We start from the raw sequence: 19829 nt of genomic DNA on the forward strand, positions 1-19829 counted from the left end.
TGTTAATGTATGTATCTCTTTAAGCCATGGACCAGCATTACTGGCGATAAACCAGTAGTCCAACCAGGTACACACTGCATGAGGGGCACAGTAGAAAGTGTGACCAGGTGTGTGGAGTTGCAAGAGGGGCAAGCACTTTAAGCATATGAGACTCGGTAATGTCCTGAAGAACCCGTAATGCCTGGGGCTTACCACCAGGGCATGTATTGGTGGTATCTAATAGGGGGTCAAAAATTAGATTTAGGTCTCCTCCCAATATAACAATATCAGAGTCAAATCTGCCGAGGAGGGTAGACACTCCTGAGGGGTCGTCCACATTAGGGGCATAGACATTCAATAAAAGAACCTTCCTACTCAGTAAGATTCTGGATAACAGGACATAACACCCACGGATGTAGCAGGGGTATGATTGATAACAGGGAGACTTCTATGGATGAGTATGCACACTCCATGGAAATATGTGCTACAACTGGGAAAATATTTGTGGGGCCCGAGGATACTGCGAACGTAGGGGAGGATTCGGGAGGAAGATGTGTCTCCTGTAAATATGCCACCTTGCGCCATGCCGATTAAGGTATGATAATACCTGTTTAATGGGTGATAGTCATGTAGGTTGAGCCTTATGTATTAAGCCATGAAGTGTCTTGTCCAATATATTATTTAAAAAAAGTGAAATAAACAATAAAGAATTCCCACTAAGATTAACATTGACCCACCCACACTGGGCATTAGAGACCCAGCCAATCCCAGCAAATTCCCAACAATAAACAATAAACATAAACCACTACATGTGAGATATGTAGTACTCCTTGGGGGACAAACAATGCTACAGCTAATGAAGCCCTGAATGACAAGTGGTAGAATATGTATACATCAAAGAAAATGGGGTAACTGATGAGGTGATATTGAGCGTATTATAGCAGTGGTAAAGTACAGATCTATATCGCCTTCTGTTCTTATGGTAAACAGTGGAACATGGGACAAAGCCATTAAGTAGTTCAACCAGAAGGAAAGAGGTCAGTACTAACTGAAATGAGGAGGTCTGGAGAGGAGCATTCTGCTGTGGTACGGGATGAGGAAGCCTTGCTAGGGCCCAATTGCTCTCAGAAGGAGAGCACCTTCATCGGGTATAAAAGAAATAAGCCTTGCTATCCACAATCAGCCAACGCCTGGCCAGGTACAGCATGCTGTACTTGATGCCATGGCTACGGAGTTGGACCTTTCCATCACTAAACTTACGCCTCACCTCTTGTACAACAAGTGTGAAGTCCGGATAAATAGAGATCGTGGTGCCTTGATATTGCAATGGCCCATGTTCGCTGGCTATCCGAAGTATAGTGTCACAGTCAATATAATTTAAGAAACGGGCAACAATGATATCCAGAGACGAGCCCGGGTTTGGACAGGGACCTGATGATCTGTGGGCTCTTTCAACAACAAACATAGATGTGAAATATTAGGAGCCAAACAGTGCGGTGAGGAGGTTTCCTCAAAATAGTCTGAGCACCCCATGTTTGTTCATTCCATGAAGCCAACTATGCACATGTTGTTCCGGTGAAAGCATGCCTCTAGGCCCTCATTTTTAATAGCTAGTGCCTGTTTTCGCTGCACTTGCGGCTTTCCACGCCACCAACGTAACTCCTCAGTGCGCCAGGAGGCGCTTGACAAACAACTCGGGGCTCCTGCAGCGTGGGAGCCTGTTTTCGCCGCACTTGCATAGGGAGCACAGAGGCCACAACCCCAGCCTTCCTTGCTACTTTCCACGCCACCTACGTAACCCCTCAGTGCGCCAGGAGGCGCTTGATAAACCACTTGTGGCTACCGCAGAGCAAGTGGCGCATGGGCGCACCCGGGCCTGGGCCAAGGGTGTGCCCGTCTGCGCCAGTCATAGCCCACAAGAGGCTGGGCTGGGCAACCCCTCTGACATCTTGCTCAGGTGAACTTGGTCCGGAAGACGGCTTCAACTTTGGCTAGAGGAGAAGAAGATCTGATGCTGTGGCCAAAGTTCCAGTGGATAACCACCATCGGAGCCGTCTCTGAAGGCCTCCCAGTAGACTCATTTTTGCGTTTCCTTACCTGATAATTTTGGAACATAATGGGAAAGAGGAAAGTGTGTGAGGGAGGTATGGGTGATGGTTGTAAGAAAAACGCCAAGAAGGGGAAAAAGAAAGCCTTGAACCCAAGTCCGGCGGCAGGGGTTGGCGTATTGGATAGAATAGATGACTTATTATCTGAATGTGAAGGACTTCTTGACACAACCCTTAGTGATACTCTACCCAAGAACAGCACCTCACAGGCTTTGAGTAGTCCAATATGTACAGGGCGTATACATGCAATGTTTAATAAGTCAGTTAGTAGGATTTTACCGCCCATATCCTCTAACGTATCTCCCGTGAGGTCTGAAAGTGGGGGAATTCTTCTGCTAATCACCCAAGACGACTTGGCTGTTTTTCTCTGTGGTAATAGATTTTCCACCCTCGCAGGTCACCCAGAGTCATTGAACACTCCCTTGGTATTGGGAGCCAGGTGCACAGGGCGGGTCTAGAGAATAGCACTTGCAGTACCAATCAAGGTCAAGCATCAGCAGGTGTAATAGACCATAATAGCCTAGATGGTAGGGGCAGTGACGGGCAAACAAGGACGGCCATTCAGGTCCCTTCCCATAGACCAGTCACCATGTAGATAATTGACCTGGTGAGAGAAATCAGAGCCCTCAAAGAATCCGTCTGCAGCCTCTCTGGTTCCCTAAGCAAGGATTTCTCTGATGTGCAGCAAGTAAAATGCTACTGAGAATACACACAAAGCATATTACTAGCTCCCAAGGGGACAAGGGTAATGTAAGTCAGCCCCCGGGTAACAGCAGAGCTAAAGCAAAACAGAGTCAAAATAGACCAGACAGGAAGGAGTTATTGAGGTGGGCTAATACAGGCCCCATACAACCTGACAGGGTGCACACTAGCAAGGCAACCCATCGGCAATTCCCCCCTTAGGCTGGTATGACTCGAGTGTCAGGTAGTGCTGCTAGGACGCTAGATACAAGTAACGTTGTTTATATGATAAACGTACCAAAGCTATCAGGGAGTTCGCCCATAGAAGATGAGGGATCGCTCTTAAATAAGTGCACACAATGGTTTCACCATGTAAGGGGCTGTCGGTCTCTAATAAGGGATGACATCATCGGGGTTAAAAGACACTCATCAACAAGGGCCACTTTATACTATATTGCTCTGACTCTCTCACATTGTCTCTTGGTTGAGAACCTTGTGAACTTCAACATCCGTACCCAACACCTCACTACATCTAATGTTCGTTTCAAATATAATCCCATACCGTCTAATGCAGATCACCTTATGCCATCTCACAAGGGCATGTCACCACTAAGAGAGATAGATTGAAGTTTATCCTCACTTGCTGGTGGTCATGGGGAGCATATGTTGCAATCACTCACCAGCGAGTTTGATGCACCCCCTGCAATGGGAGTATCTCCCTCAGTGTCGATAACCCAAGGTAAAACAACTATCCTAGAGGAGGGTTAATTGGGGACAACAGGGACATCAAATCTAGGGTGTAGTGAGAGAATAGAAACTCAATAAACCTCACATAGATTAGCATTTATGTCATGGAACATAGCTGGGTTGAGGTCCAAGGGCGCCTCCTCCGATTGGCATACTTTTATAGAACAATATGACATCTGTGCATTTCAGTAAACATGGCTTGTAGAACCCCTATCTCATCCAGGGTATCTAAACTATAATATACCAGCCACCAACGGTGGTAAGGGCCGCCCATTGGTAGACTAACAATTTGGGTTTGCCAGGACATTAGCCATAAGATTCAGGAGCTGCAGACTCAGAATAATGATATTCTTGCTATTTGGATGATGATGGGTCCGTACAGTGACATATCTATAATGTATACGTGAGGGAGCTTAGTGGGGGGTTGAAGTCGGAAACTTTAACGGCCCTTGATGACCTTTTAGATAATCTTTCTTCGGCTTCCCTAGTGTTAGTAGCAGGGGATTTCAACTCGACATTTGAGCCTCTTGATAGTGAGGAGCATAACCTTGCGAGGAAGTAAGACGCACAGTCGGGTATTCCAAGTCTTAAAATATCACCAATAAAAAGATGGACAGAAGTGGCTATCCAAATCAAAGCTATTTGCTTAGGAAAAGGTTTAAGGGCAGCAAATGGTAGAACCACTTCAGATCGGCAAGGGGTGAATACATTTAATAATGGTGATGGAGCAGGATTTTTTTGCGCAATAAAACCTGCTCTGATTAAACTCCTCATTGTGTGCATTATTAACAAAATGGTGTGAAAATTAACAGTGCAAAACTAAAAAGGGGAGGATGAAAACTGCAAGTGCATGTTGGAAAGAAACTTGTGTTTCCAGTGCTTTTGAAGTAGGCCGTAAATGTAAATTAATAATGCAGAAATAACTGTCAAAGAAATAATAATAATAGAAGTCATAAGTTTAAAAGAGATATGATATTTTCCTTTTCACTAACTGATTGAAAATGTATATATGTGATGCAAAGAAGCATTAATAGTGGAGTTTTGTATAGTGACAACAATAATCACATGTGTATTTGTTTTTCTAGAGCACATTTCACTGTTCTGACGAGAAGGCCTCAGGAGTCTTTTAAGGTTTAATTTGCTTATTAAAACATAGGCAGCTAAAATATGTATTTTGTCCTTCATGAGTTCCTGGTGACGGCCAAGGCTGTGTGCAGGAAGTAATGAACATTAGGAATGGAATTTTCTTGCAGTGCGGAGTATGTGGACACTTGTACTACGAGTTTGATACATTAGCAAGATGGGGAAATGTGCAAGCGATGGAAGAGATTATCTGAGTTTCCTCTGCTGAAGGTTGATAAACATTTTCTAAAGACAAAGGAACTGTTGAAAAGTTAGGCACATCGAAAGAGGAATGACCAGACACCCCGTGGTCAAATTCAATGGGGTTTGAGAATTTTTCACATGATGGTACATGGAGGGTTGGATCTTTAGTGAATTTGGGTATAACTATTAGTACTAAAAAGGTTGTAATAGATGCTTGCGAGGAATTCTGCGAGATTTACTTTACGAGAGGAGAGAGCCATGTTGCTGTTTCCTAACTTAATTGGCTGGCTGTTGTTCTGCTGATCCTAACTCTTAACTTTGCTCCTTATTATCTTTTGAGGGTACCCCAGCTTACTTTCTCTGCCGGAGAGTAGCTTTTCAGACTTCTAGTATTTTGAACTAATAGGTTTGTATGATATTCTAAATTTGCATCAATCTTATTTGCAAATGACTATTCATTTGTCTCTTCACCTATCCACTCTCTCATGCAACGGATATTTGGGATGTGTTTATGAATTACTATTTTGCTATTTCTTTTGTATGGTGATCTATGATTCGAGCTGTATTGTACTTTATGAGCATTTACGTTTATTTAGATAAAGGCATATGGATAATTAATCGGAGTCAGTCTTTATTAATGTCTAAAGGTCATATTGAATGATTATTTCTTTATTTAGGTTCTCATTATTACAATTCTGTCAATCCTTTGCCAATCCCTATCAACTATAAAAGATTCAATGGAGAGGAGAGAGGACTAATATAGACAAATGAAATTGGTATCATGTTATGCAGCATGAAAGGGACTGGTAGGTATTAGATTGGGTCCTGATGGTAAAAATTGACAAACCTCCTTCCGCTGCATCAATGGTCACAATGTAAGCCGCATTGATTATTTGTTAATCTAAAATTATGGCACACCCTTGAGGATATGGTTGTGCGGGATCGCATGGAGAGCGACCATAACCATTATGTTCGGCATTCAAATTCAAAAACCTACGCGAACCAACACAACCTCATAACCTACTTATTACCCATGATCTGCAAACTAAAAATGACGTGCGGCGACTTAAATGGGCAATGATTTTAGAGAAACCAGACACCTTATCTAGCATTGCCATGGATACCGAGCATACGTTGGCTGAAATTGAGGCTTTCCTCACTATTCCCAAATCATCTGGGGCAATAACTATGCTCCATATTACTTTATTTGCCACATTAAACTCAATTTTTTAAAAACCACAGAGGGCTAAGGCTTCTTTCAAACCCTGTATTATTGGTTTAATGAGGAATGCAAATCGGTACGCAGTCTCCTAGGGGAAGCCATCAGATCAGGAGAATCGTGTAGAGTACGGATTGCTAGAACAAAATATAGGAAGGCACAAAAACTATGGGACAAAAATAGATGGCAGGACCTCAAACTAGCATGTGCTAGAAATAACTCCCAATGCTTTTGGAATCTGGTTAAATGGGTAGGGGTGGCCTTCTACCGCCGCCACAAAACCATGTAGCTCAGGACTCATGGGTTAATCACTTTGCATCACAATACACCAGAGATGATGATGAGGCCAATATCCCTTCACCCTCTCACTCTTACTATTCCAATAAGGTTTTTGATTTAGCTGATGTTAATGCTGCCCTTAGTGCAATTACAGGAGGAAGAGCACCAGGTATTGATGGTACCCCTGCTGACATCTTCCTACATGACAAGGATAAATGGAGCAGGTATATTATGTTATTGGCAAACGCGATTGCACTTGGTACCCCTATCGCCCGATTCATGGAGAGGTTTACAAAAAAGGTGACAAATCCCTGCCAGGAAATTACAGGCCCATTAGCCTCATTGACTCCATCCAGAAGGTGGTAGCTCGCCTTGTCTTGGCCAAGGTTCAAGAGTGGATAGTTGCTAATGACATCCTTACCGCACTACAGGCAGGTTTTTGGGAACATATTAGCACCATAGACCAGGTCTTTTGATTTATTTTAATACACTGGCGGACTGTGGTCTTAGGCAAGAGTAGCATGTATGCTGCCTGTGTTGACCTCAAGTAAGCCTTTGACCTGGTCTCCCGCAGCAAACTTTGGGTCGTGTTGCAGGAGCTGGGGATGCCCAAGGAGTTGCTCTCCCTTATTGAAAGCCTCCACGAAGACAATTTTGCACAAATTCATTGGGGCTTGCAGGGGAACGTAACTAATCCTTTCCCCATCCAGAAGGGGGTGTGCCAAGGATGTGTCATGGCGCCCACACTATTTTCTCTTTTATTAACAGTATTGCCTAGTTTTCAACCCCTGTCTCCACTGATGCACCAGTTTTAGAAGGCAAAAAGATTCCTATCCTAATGTTTGCCGATGACACGCTTATTATTTCAAAAAACCCCAGTGGCTTACAGCGTGCGTTGCTCCTTTTTGAATTTTTTTGCATCATCAATTAGCTGGCGCCCTATACAATGAGCTCAAAACCTCCTTGTCCAAGCCAGTCAATCCGGTGCTACAGATTTATAACATGAATGTTGTGAGCTCGGTTCTCTATGGGGCAGAACTTTGGGGCTTCGGGAACCTTACCCAGTTTGCCATTGCAGAAATTAGGTTTCTCCGAATGATCACCAGCTTACCTGAAAGCACCCCATTGTTGTACCACTTAGGCAGGAAAGCATTAGTTGATCTAGCTAGGTTACGCCCCATCCTGTACTGGCATAGAATCTGGTGTATACCGGAACTGACAATCTATGCTGATGGTCTCAGGGATATAATTAAGGCAGACCATTTTCAAAACATTAGCTGGTTACGTGATGTCAGAGACTCCCTGATCAGCATGGGTCTGCCGAATATGCGGGAATACCCATCTAGTACCCAGTTTCCATAAATAAAAACTATAAAGGAAAGATACTGGGATCCAGTGTCTAAACCCAATAGTACAACGCTGCCATGGGGGTTTTTTTGTATTCAAATCTTGGCCAAGCATGGAACACTATTGGAATGTAATATCCAAACCCTTTGTTTGGAAATTGTATGTTAAATTTAGTGTGGGTTTCTTGCCATTAAAGTCATTTACCGCAAAATGAGCTACATCAGGTAATAGCAAATGTCTTACTTGCACAGATCTAGAAAAAACCTACACCCACATACTGTTCGTTTGTCCTGCTTATGCTGGCTCCCATAAAGCTTGCCTCGCTCCAACTTGTAGTAATCTGTGCACCAGCCTAAGTAGTGTCGCCTTGAGAATATTGCGTACTGATCCATCACCCTGTTATGCAATTTCAGTAGCCAAGTTCTTGGCCTGGATGTGGGCTATTAGATCGCATACACTGCTTGTGACCTGACGAACCTGCAATTATAATTCTCCGCGATTGCAATGCTGGCATCTTGTTCATGAGCTATGGCTATTTTTAAATATTCCCAAAAAGTTTATGCATGTAGGGGCAGATTTACAAGCCCCATGCGCCTCATTTGCGCTGCCGTTGCGTCACTTCTGTGACGCAGCGGCGGCGTAAACCTTGCGCCACATTGCGCCCTATTTACAACGTGACGCATCTAGGGAGATGCGTCATGTTGTAAAGCCCTATGCCAACTGAAACCTGCGTCAGGTTTCATGTGGGCGTTACGTCGCAGGATGGGCGTTCCCTCACAGGTACGCCTCGTAAACGTGATGCAGTGAAATCTACAAGATTTCACTGAGTCACTTTTACAGCTATGCTGCATCAAAACCCTGTGCCTGCTTGAAGCAGGCGCAAGGAGTGACGCAGCATGTTAGGCATAGGGCGGTGCCGAGCCTTGCTGGAGCCGTGTCGCGCTTGCGACGCAACTCCAGCAATGCACTGCCTTTACGACGGGGGATGCGACACGCATCTGCTCAGCCTTGCGCCATGGCGCGCCGCAATGTAAATGCGGCGCATCAGTGGTGACGCACGGGTGGTTTTGCCTGTCTCAAGTGTTCTGGAGCGTCCCTGTTGATTTTCAGAGATGCGCCAGACCTTTTAAATATGCCCCGTAGTACCTGTCTATAAGTTTCACTGTCGCTGTTTTACTACTTTAGGAGTTTGCCTTTTTAATTCAACCAGGATGAATTAATTTCCTAATACGAATGCCTGTATATAAGATAAGATAAGTTAAGATACATTTTAGAAAGCGCTCGAATGCTGAGGCGTCTTGGCGCTTAAAGCATGAAGTGGGACAGTACCGTTGACAATGGCGACTTAGTTAGTGGGGAACAGCCAGGATTTTAGCAGTTTCCTGAAGAGCTGCCTGTTGAATTGCAGTTGCATCGCGACAGGCATCTGATTCCACAGTTTAGCAGCACAATGTGATAAACTCCTACCTCCCCATCTTGCTCTACGAATTTTGGAGACATGAATGAGACCCACATTTGTGGATCTAAGATTTCTGGTGGGAGTGTACCATGAGAACAGTTTCTGGATATCAACCGAACAAACTCCATATAGTGCCCAGTGCACCAAACAGAGGGCCTTAAATTCTACTCATTGCTGGATAGGGAGCCAATGTAGAGGTCTTATGTCAGCCAAGGTGGGAGGGCCTTTAGGAATGTTTAATAGCAATCGTGCCGCTGCATTTTGTAACGATTGTAGTTTCGTCCTCTGTGCCTAGTCAATGCCCGTAGAGAGTGCATTGCAGTAGTCTATTTTTGAAAGAATGAGAGCTACTACCACCGACTTACTGAGTTCCTGAGGAATAAATGGGAAAATCTTCCGTAAAGCCTTCAGTAAGAAGAAGCAGGAGGAGGTTAGACGATTGATCTGAGCTGCGAAATTAAGCTGATCATCAATGATCACTCCTAGGTTCTTGGCCTTAGCTATTGGACGAGGACATTCACCAGCCTCAGTCAGCCACCAGGTTTGATTCCACAGGGATTGGCCCTTGCCGAACTCCACTACCTCCGTTTTATCAGTATTGATCTTAAGAACATTTTGACTCATCCAGCTCATGATTTCCGTCAAGCAGGCATGAAAGCTAATGGCGATGGTCTCTGGCTGTTTAGATACGGAAATGACAAGCTGCAAATCATCCGCATAAGAGACCAAAATAAAGCCATGCTCTCTGTCGGTGACAAGGCTGATCCCTGTGGCACTCCGAAATGTGTCGGATTGTAGATTTTCCCAGTGTATGTTTTGCTCCCTAGAGGCTAGAAAGGAAGCGAGAAGGGCCAGAGCCATATTCTCAATCCCCACAGCCTTCAGCAACTGCACTAACACCGTATGAGTCACGGTGTTGAATGCTGCTGATAGGTCTAAGAGGACAGCTCTGCCCCCCCATCCACCTGTCTGCGGATCTCCTCCGTTGCCGTAATCAAAGCAGTCTATGATTTCAAAATGTTTTTATACATTTTAAAAATCACATTTTTTCATGGTTTAAAGTATTTTATTCTTTGTAACCTGCTTTTATGACATGTATTGTCGAATAAAGCTTATTTTGAATTGAATTGAATAGCTAGTGTTTTCTGGAGCCACTCTGTTTTCTCCAGCCACTGGACCAGGGATGCTGCACCAAATTAAAGCCAGAAATATGTTCCTACATTGCATCTAGGCGTGTGATCAGCCGAGTAGCAAGAGGATCAAAATGGCAATCAATGGCGCAGAAGCCAGGTCTGAGCTCAGCCATAATGGCTGGAGCACTCCTAGTGGGCTTAGGGGGTCCCTCTGTGTCGTGCCCATCGCCCGTGGTCATCAGGTAGTCAGATCCTTCAGCAGCCTCTGCACGGTCAAAGCTAAGCTTACACTGCTTGGCCTCTCCACAGTCCATGATGAATGAATCTCCCAGTACAACACCGATGAGGTAGCGATAAGAGAGCAGCTGTCGCAATACAGGGAGGGAAGGGGGAGAAATGGATCCAAGGTCCAACAGTAAGAGGCTGTAGGTTGTCAAAGAATGCCTCTAGGTCCATACATAAGCAGGGGGTCTACAAGCAGAGGCACCAACAGGAGTAGCGGCAATAAAGCAGAGAGGCCAGTGCACACAAGGTCGCAATTCCAACTGGCTCGCACTGATGCAAAGATGGGCAAGACAAACAAAGAGGGGGCGGGGTTCACTGCACCAATTGAGCTGCCAGCAGGGCACAGCAGGAGGGGGCAATGCTAGGTAACGTGGGGCCCGATTCACAGAACTAACTTAAGACAAAATCCTAAACTTACTACCATTTTGGTATTCACAGAAGGCACTTACTCATTTCGGTATTCACAGAAGTTAGGAGTCCTAACTTTAGGACTCCTAAATGCCTTCTGTGAATACCGAAAGTCTTAAAGTTAGGATTTTTCTCAGTTTAGTAGTAGTATAGTTAGGACTCCTAACTAAAGGACTCCTAAATGCCTTCTGTGAATACCGAAAGTCTTAAAATTAGGATTTTTCCCAATTTAGTAGTAGTAAAGTTTGGACTCCTAACTTTAGGACTCCTAAATGCCTTCTGTGAATACCGAAAGCCTTAAATTTAGGATTTTTCTCAGTTTAGTAGTAGTATAGTTAGGACTCCTAACTTTAGCACTCCTAAATGCCTTCTGTGAATAACGAAAGTCTTAAAATTAGGATTTTTCTCAATTTAGTAGTAGTAAAGTTAGGACTCCTAACTTTAGGACTCCTAAATGCCTTCTGTGAATACCGAAAGCCTTAAAATTGGGATTTTTCTCAGTTTAGTAGTAGTAAAGTTAGGAGTCCTAACTTTAGGAGTCCTAAACTGAGAAAAATCCTAATTTTAAGACTTTCGGTATTCACAGAAGGCATTTAGGAGTCCTAAAGTTAGGACTCCTAACTTCTGTGAATACCGAAATGAGTAAGTGCCTTCTGTGAATACCAAAATGGTAGTAAGTTTAGGATTTTGTCTTAAATTAGTTCTGTGAATCGGGCCCAAAGTATTTCAGCCAGCGGGACATCTGTAACATGAGAGGCAAAAGACAGTTCTAAAAGGGTCTCACAGAACTTTCGGGAAGGGCAACAGTCCTCCAGAGCAGGGGGGAGGTGAGGGGGAATGATCCAGGCCATGCCTGGGAGCCCGGAAAGCAAAATCCAGCAAAGTCCAGCTGTCGGTTGCCCCACAGGACCATGGGGTGCCAGCCACGACTACAGCGCCGGTTCTGGGCCCTGGCACAGGCACTGATCATTCGCAAAGCTGCAATGTCGGCTGGGTGAGGCAGCGGCTCCAACAGCAGTGACCGCCCAGCTGGCTCCAATCAGGTGTCCCTTCTCGAGTCCCCCCGGCCCACGAACACCGCCAGGTCTGGGGCAGGCTCGGCCAATCAGCAAGGCAATGACAAGGAAGGAGCGAGACGCTCTGGTCTGGAGAAGGGCTAGAGGTGAGGGGGTGGGAGCGCTGTGGGAGAGGTCCGAGCGAGGCTCGATAGCCTCAGCCTCTGGCTCACCTGCAGCCCCTGTCATAGCAGGACCTCGGAAGCCTGCTGGCCACGCTCTCCCACTCCTCAATGAGTGCAGAGAATGGCATCAATTGGGGTGGAAACAGCACAACTTGGACCTCCCCAGTGCTAGAGGCACGATGGAATGCCATATTCCCCAGGATACCGGCTATCAGCAACGGAGCTTCACTGCCGTGCAGCCATTACAGTCTACGGTGTTGCCACATCCACTACTAATGTAGATTCATTTGTGTGTTGGAAAACAGATAGAAAACACAATGAGCAATATCATGTCTTAACAGTTTAATAGCAGCCTCCAGGATTTATAAAGATGCACAAACCTCACTGAATGAAAGTTAAGTCTTCTGCTGATAATATGGATTGTCTGATAGTTGTTAAGGGCCATCGCACATGCTCGGAGTTAGGCTACGTGTTCTTCCAGGCAATAACTGACTTAATTCATGAAGCCATTTCTAGAAAATCTCTGTGCATTCTGTATGCAGTTACCGCAGGGAGTTCCACAGTACAAAACATCTAAAGAAATAAAATACTAAATACTAGTTAACATGAGGGTCAGGGAGACAATGCTGACACATCAAGCAGCTCAGCCACGGACTACCCTTCTATCATGTCCTCAGCAGTACTTTCACTGTAATTAATGTTTGCTTTATTCATGTGTCAAAATGTGGCTTTGGTGACTTAAGCAATAAGCAAAAAACCATATGTGACATTCATTTTCTTGACCTGAATCTCTAGCATGCTGAGCTGAAAGCCCCTAGAACTACAGATTTCCACACCTGCCTCAGAAAGACATAATGGTGCAGCTGTACCACAGTACAAATATACATAAAAGACTAATTAAACATAGTACGGAGATGTGGATGAGCAGCGGGTGCCTCTGTGTTTGGGAGAGGTACATATTGATTAAATTAATATATCAAGTGATGTCTTTCAAAGAACTTGCACAGCACGTTGTAGCAATGTAAATCATCTAGCACATTGACAATAAGCTGTTGCTTTTGCAGTTGTCTATTAATGGTAAGTGATTATATCTATGCTGATGTGTCTACGGGACTAAGGTCAGATATAAAAAGTATTTTTACATTCAAAAAAGGTCCAATTCACAGAATTAGGATTTTTGCAACCGCAAAAAGGATTTTTGATAGTTATGAAACCCAAATTGCGATCGGTAAACATTACCGAATCGAAATAAGGGTTTGCGACCAAATACCGTGTATAGACAGTCTTTTTTACTTTTTTTTTTATACTTTATTAACTTCTTTGCACAGTTAATTAAAAACATTGCAATGGAGGTTCCTCCAATATATCCATCCATAATTGGAAGCAGTGGCGAAACTGGCCATCAAATTTAAAAATCATTATTCAAACAAGGCAATCTTACACAATGGCCTTACTACGAACAAAAGCGTTAACATCAGAGATAAAATGAATAAAGTGACTTAGGGGGATACTCACACGAATGTGTGATAACTACCGCAAGAGTAGCGTAATGCAACTTACAATATCGCTGCCCTTCGCGGGAAAAAAGTCCCCTGTCTCTTTGGAATTCACAAGGCGGTACCATGCGATAGTCCGCCGACACCGCGGACAATGTCCGCGATACAACCACCACGACGGGGATAAAAACACAAACCACAACACCAAAAAACACATGATGGGCCAAAGCACAATGAGGAAATCAGTGATAAGCAGCGCCAGGCCTGCAACACACATCTGGCAAGCCACACAAATCACCATAAAAGTATAAAAAACACCCACACTCAGACTGACCTACACCCAAGCACCGTAGAGGCAGCCGGAGCAGGCGCAGAGGACGAGCGCAACCCCACAAGCACCCCGGATGACGAGCCCGGGACATCGGGGACAGGGAAGGGAAAGGACAAGAAGACGAAGAAGACGAAGTTCAGTCCGCAGTCGAACAGGATCATAGTCACGGAAGTGATAGAACACCATCAACAACTCTTTGTCACCTCCAACGTGTCATTGGGCACCAAAACTGGACTATGGCGGGACATCGTCAACAAGGTGAATGCTGTCGGAGAGCACAAGCGGACAAGGGACGAGGTCAAGAGGCGATGGAATTACATCAAGCGGAAGATCAAGGAGAAACTCTCCACCAACCAGAAGGCAGCAATGCAGACCGGAGGTGGGGGCCCAGCGCCACAGCTGGAGCTGGATGACATGGAGGAGCTAGTATCGACAGTCATCAGGGTGGATACTGTGACCGGAGTCGGGGGACCGGACACTGCTCAACAGGACACAACACAACCGCAACAGGATGAGTGACCACGAGGTACTGGGGGGACTGGTGGAGATGGCCACAATGGAACACATGCGCAATCAAGCAGGGCACAGCACACACCCACAATGACCCTCGCTCCTGGCACAGACCCACAGACTGTCACAATGTACAATGCCATGCTGCCACAATGTCAACCTGTACCATGCGGCCACATACATGTGGACACATTGTAATACACCATCTCCCCTTCACATTGCAGGGGCATCGTCAACACCTCCTGCAGAACAGTCCCAGCCACTCTTCACTGATGACGAGGAGGACAACACCAACATCGACGCACAAGCCCTCCTAGACATCATTGACCTCATCTGCGACTCACCTCCAGGATCAGGGCAGCCCAGCTACATCGAGGAGACCCCACCCACCACCCAAACCACCCAGCAGGAGGCACCCACAGCCCCGGCACCCTCCCAAGTCCCCCAGGAACAACAAGTGGCCTTCCAATGCTGTGTGATGGAGAACCAGAGGGAGACGGCTGAGCAGGTGCGATTCGAACTCATGGCTGCTAAACTGGACGCCATCCTTGGGTGTCTATGTCCGCCCCATGGTCTCCAACGAGCCCTGACTGACATCACTGGAGTCATGACGTGGAGAGTAGAACAGCTGTCCGCTCAAAGTGGCTCCAGCGATACCAGCTGTGAGCTGGCACACATGTGGAGGCTCATGGAGGACATGATGCGTATGGAGGCGGAAAGGATGGCAGCCACCACTGCACATCATCGAAATGTAGCTGGGATCTATCATGCCCTGCAGACCTCGATTATGGCACTGCTGCCACAAGGATGAATGCTGCTGCCCCTACACCATCCACATCCCTGCCCCCTTGTGTGTCAGTATCTCACAGTGCGGCAGTCGTATACACCCAGGCCCCTGATGTGTAGGTGGCACACAGTGCCTCAGCTGGGACTGCAACAGCCACAGGGGAGCAGGGCACACATCCGGGGATGAGAACGTGGATGGGTTTGTGATCAGGCTGCACTAGCCTTAATTTCCGCCGCCTGGACTGTTTCTGCTTGGTGCCGCACATGGCCTCATGACCTTCCACTGACCCCCGATACACTCCGACGCACTCATCTTGGACAGCGACATGGACTGCCACATCCTGTTCGACGACCAATGACACGGCGGACAGACTGCGAACTGTACCATTCCTCTTCCACAGTACATGTCATCCCCGGATGGACTCTGGCTGGTCCTCCACGGGCCCAAATTGTGTAGTGTGCTCGGCATTGCCCTGTACCACTCCAGCTGCAGAACTGCACGGGATGTGCAAATAAACATCCAGTGATGCACTGCTGTGTCATGTCTTACATCATTCAGGAATGGATGTGTGGATGAATGTGGGGACAGTGCCTTCCCTTGCGTAATTGATATTCATCCTGTGGGATGCGAGTCTGAGGGTGCGACATTGCATTTTGTGTACCTGGTCCCATGAACACTACAACAGGGACACACGCATCAGTCACTTTCTTGCCCGGACATGGACTGGACCACGCCCTGAGCCCATGAGTCATTGTGGCAAGCCCTGCGCTGTTCCGGTGTACGGCCGGCCAGACCACTCCGATGACCCACCCAGGGAGGGTCATCATTGCTACCCGTCGCAGGCGTACTCGTTGGTGGTGTGCAGGTCACTGGTCTAGTTTTCAGCATAAGAATAAGAAAGTTATACACGCACAGCCAAATTTTAAGGAGAATTTTAAAGTATTTATTCAGTGCCGCATGGGAGTCACTCTCTGAACGCGAGTGGTATCATGAAAGTCTAGCAGCATTCCCAAAGCCTTTGGGATATGTCCCCAGGGCGCTGATTTATATGGTCCTCACCAGAGGTTACCAATATATAAATGAAAAGTGCTAAAAAAATACTCTTATCCAAGTTGTTGTTGATAATTCGTTATATTGTTAATTTCACAACATAGTATGTTTTTTTCGTGGTCAGAACAACTACAATTCCCAGCATGCAGGTTGTTTTAAGGTTCCATCATCCTGATGCTTTTCGGCCAGCATTGGCCTTCGTCAAGGGCATATCTATCTATCTGTTTATATCTATCTATCTGTTTATAGATATTCCCTTGACGAAGGCCAATGCTGGCCTGGGGACATATCCCAAAGGCGTTGGGAATGCTGCTAGTTGTCAGCATGTCACAGCTACTCCCTGAGGGCAGGTTTGTACACACGCCACACCCATCCGGCACAGGCGTCACTGGCCATGTAAGGGGCCATAGACGTCACATTCCCCTCTTACGGTGGTGACTGGATGATGGACGCTCCACGCTTCACATTCATAAAGGTCCCATGAGTTGTTGCGCACAGGGTTGGTGGCATCTGAGGCCTGGCGCACGACAGGGGCCTACCCCCACATGGCGCTGACTGGAGTTGCACAGGGTTAGTGGCACCCGAGGCCTTGCGGCCGGCACGGGCCTACCACCATGTGGCGCTGACTGGGGTTGCACAGGGTTAGTGGCACTCGGTGCATTGCGCCCGGCACAGGCACCTCGCCACAGGACAGTGACTTTGGGTGCACTTAGTCAGTGGCACCTTAAGCTGCTGAGCGGGTGTGCAGCCTGCGATGATGCCCCGTCCCGGGGGTCTGGACAGCTCAGGTTTTTTGTGCACTGCTGGACAGCAGTGTAGGCCAGAGCCAGCGGGCAGCGCGGGCCTACTGCCACGTGATGTCGCTTCCGGGATCCCAGAGTTAGTGGCACCCATTGGGCTGAGCGGGTGTGCTGCCTGCGATGGTGCCGGGTGCACTCGTATGTCCTCTGCCATGGAGTAATCAAGACCCAGCACCAAACGTGAGACCTGTTGGCCTGCGGAGCGTGGGTGCCATGTCCGTGGGCCCCGGGCTTGTGGCTTGCAGCGGCACGTGGTGGGACCTCCCGTCTATGCGCCGGTGAGCAGTGAGGCCTGGGTGTGCATCGGCGGGCATGCTCTGATGGGCGGCAGGAGGGGTTGGGGTGCCTCTGCCTGGGTGTGCATGGGCGGGCAGGCGCTGTTGTCTTGTGCAGGTGTGTGTACTGTGCCATTCATGTATCTGGACTCTGTTTCAGCTGGTGGCTCTGACTTGGATGTGTGATCAGGTGAACTGCGATACATACCTGAAAGTGGATGGAGACACACCGGTGGCAGCAGGTGAGCAGTGTGGCCTGGATGCGCAGGGGCAACACTGTCTCTCTCTCCCCCTCTCTTCTCTCTCTCTCTCCCCTCTCTTCTTCTCTCTCTCCCCCTCTCTTCTTCTCTCTCTCCCCGTCTCTTCTTCTTTCTCTCCTCATCTCTTCTTCTCTCTATCCCCCTCTCTTCTCTCTCTCTCTCTCCCCCTCTCTTCTTCTCTCTCTCCCCCTCTCTCCTCTCTCTCTCCCCCTCTATTTTTCTCCATCTCCCCCTCTCTTCTTCTCTCTCTCCCCCTCTCTTCTTCTCTCTCTCTCTCTCTCTCTCTCCTCCTCACTTCCTCTCTCTCCCCTTCGATCTCTCTCTGTCCTTTGATGTGCACAGGACACACCTTCTCATCATGATTTTTGTCTTGCAGGGTTGCACCTACAGATTGTCCCAAGGGGAGCGGCCATGTGTCTTCATTTCATTTCATTGTTCATTTTAATAAAGTTTCATTTGTTGCTTCAAAAGTGAATGTGTGCTGCTCATTTCTGTGTGAACACATGCATGTCACCAGTTGTGATTGTGCGACGTCAGGCGGAATATTTTGTGCATGTTTGGTTGTAGCTGATGTGGCATGTCTTTGGTCGGGGGGTGCCAGGAAGGGGAGTTCCTGGGGGTGGTGTCGGTGGGTGTTGTGGCCCTCTTGGGTGTCCGGGCCGCATGATGGGTGGCTCCATGGCTTCTGTTGCCCTTCAGGTGTGGCCCTGGGCTGGTCTCCATTTTGTGGTGCAGGCTGCCGTCCGAATTTACACCAGGTCAGAGCAGGTGTAGATTTCCTGGTGCTAACGCACCTTATCGCCTATTTTGTGTTTTTATCGCAGTTCTGTCTGGTCGTTGAGAATGTTGAGGTGTGATGTTGTCGCGGCTTTTGGCACGGGAATGCCAACTCTGCATCTCTTTAGCGATAGTTGTGCGGGTCCTCTGTGGCGATGTTTTTTGTGGCTGCTATCGCGGGTAAACTGGTGCTGTGGGCTGTTAACGCCAGCTTGTGACTGGGGTAATGGATTTATCGCAACTTTGGCTGCAATAAAGTGCCGTTGACTCGGCAATAGTTTCTTGTGAATATGGGCCCCTTAGTGTAGTAATAAAACTCTGGGACATACTATAAAATAATCAGTAATGCATTTTTGAGGAGCGGAGGCCAGATTGGGAAGAACTATACGAGGAAAAAGTAGGTCATCCAGGATTCTCACCTATTTTACACACCTTGCAAATGTTTGAGTGTCTGTTTGTGTGAAGCACAGTGCAGAGGCCTGCAAGCAAGTGTAAATGCCCCCTTTTGGTATAATGGCTTCAGGAGACCTCTTCTGGGGGCATCTAAGGAAGGACAGCAGCACAAAGGATGGAGCCAAGATTCAGACCTGTAGTTGCACAGTCTACAGGCTCCCTCCTCCCCACGAGGGGCCCATTGGTTCAAATCGACAGTTTGCAGGCCTAGAAGGCACATAAACATAATATTCCTGCGAGCCAATTTAAGCTATCTGAAAGATATGGTTGTGGTAACTCTGGGAGATATGATTCATTCAGAGCAAACAAAATAGTAGTCGATTTTGATGCCCGTAGGTCCAGCTGGTAGGAGATTTGTCTCGCCAGCTTGTTTATGGCCCTTTTCCAGACTGCGTAGGGAATAGAGTCTGATTTTAGCGCTGATTCATCGATTTGTAGGGATCTTATGGCCTTTTCAATTTGTCAATTCCAAGGATTCCCGGGGCTAGCAAAGATTACTTATAAGCAAGTTTTAAGGGTATTTTCCGGGGCTTTTAGTACACTTATGTAGTACTTCAAGGTATCTGCTTCACATAAAAGAGAATATCTTGTGAGGCCCAGCTCAAGTCATAATCTTGCCCATCGTATATATTTGGGGAGTCGAGAAATTTTTTTGTAGGTCGTGTTTTGGGCATAGTCTAGAGTGGCTGCACATGCTTCAGGAAAGGCCTGATGCCCATAACTTAGGGCGGGAAGAAGGGCAGCTTTTACTACCTTCAGTATGGGATCGGCTGAGGGACTGCTCAGGGTCTGAATGAGATGAGTCAGGCTTTATGTTATTGCTCCAACTGTCTTTTTCATGGCAGATATGTGGACTGATGATCTGGAGGACTCGCTAAACCATACACCCAGATAGCTATACTTCGGTGTCGATTTGATCTTCGCGGACCCAATGCTCCA

General features: G+C 46.9%; 1 protein-coding gene across 1 annotated transcript in view; it reads right to left on the minus strand.

Annotated features, from left to right (window-relative positions):
• The window catches only part of PDE8B (phosphodiesterase 8B), a 977294-nt gene that overhangs the window by 227270 nt on the left and 730195 nt on the right, over window positions 1-19829 (minus strand). The window lies entirely within an intron of this gene.

The sequence above is a fragment of the Triturus cristatus genome, chromosome 2_1 (assembly GCF_964204655.1).
Source record: "Triturus cristatus chromosome 2_1, aTriCri1.1, whole genome shotgun sequence".
In the NCBI taxonomy this organism is placed as follows: domain Eukaryota; kingdom Metazoa; phylum Chordata; class Amphibia; order Caudata; family Salamandridae; genus Triturus; species Triturus cristatus.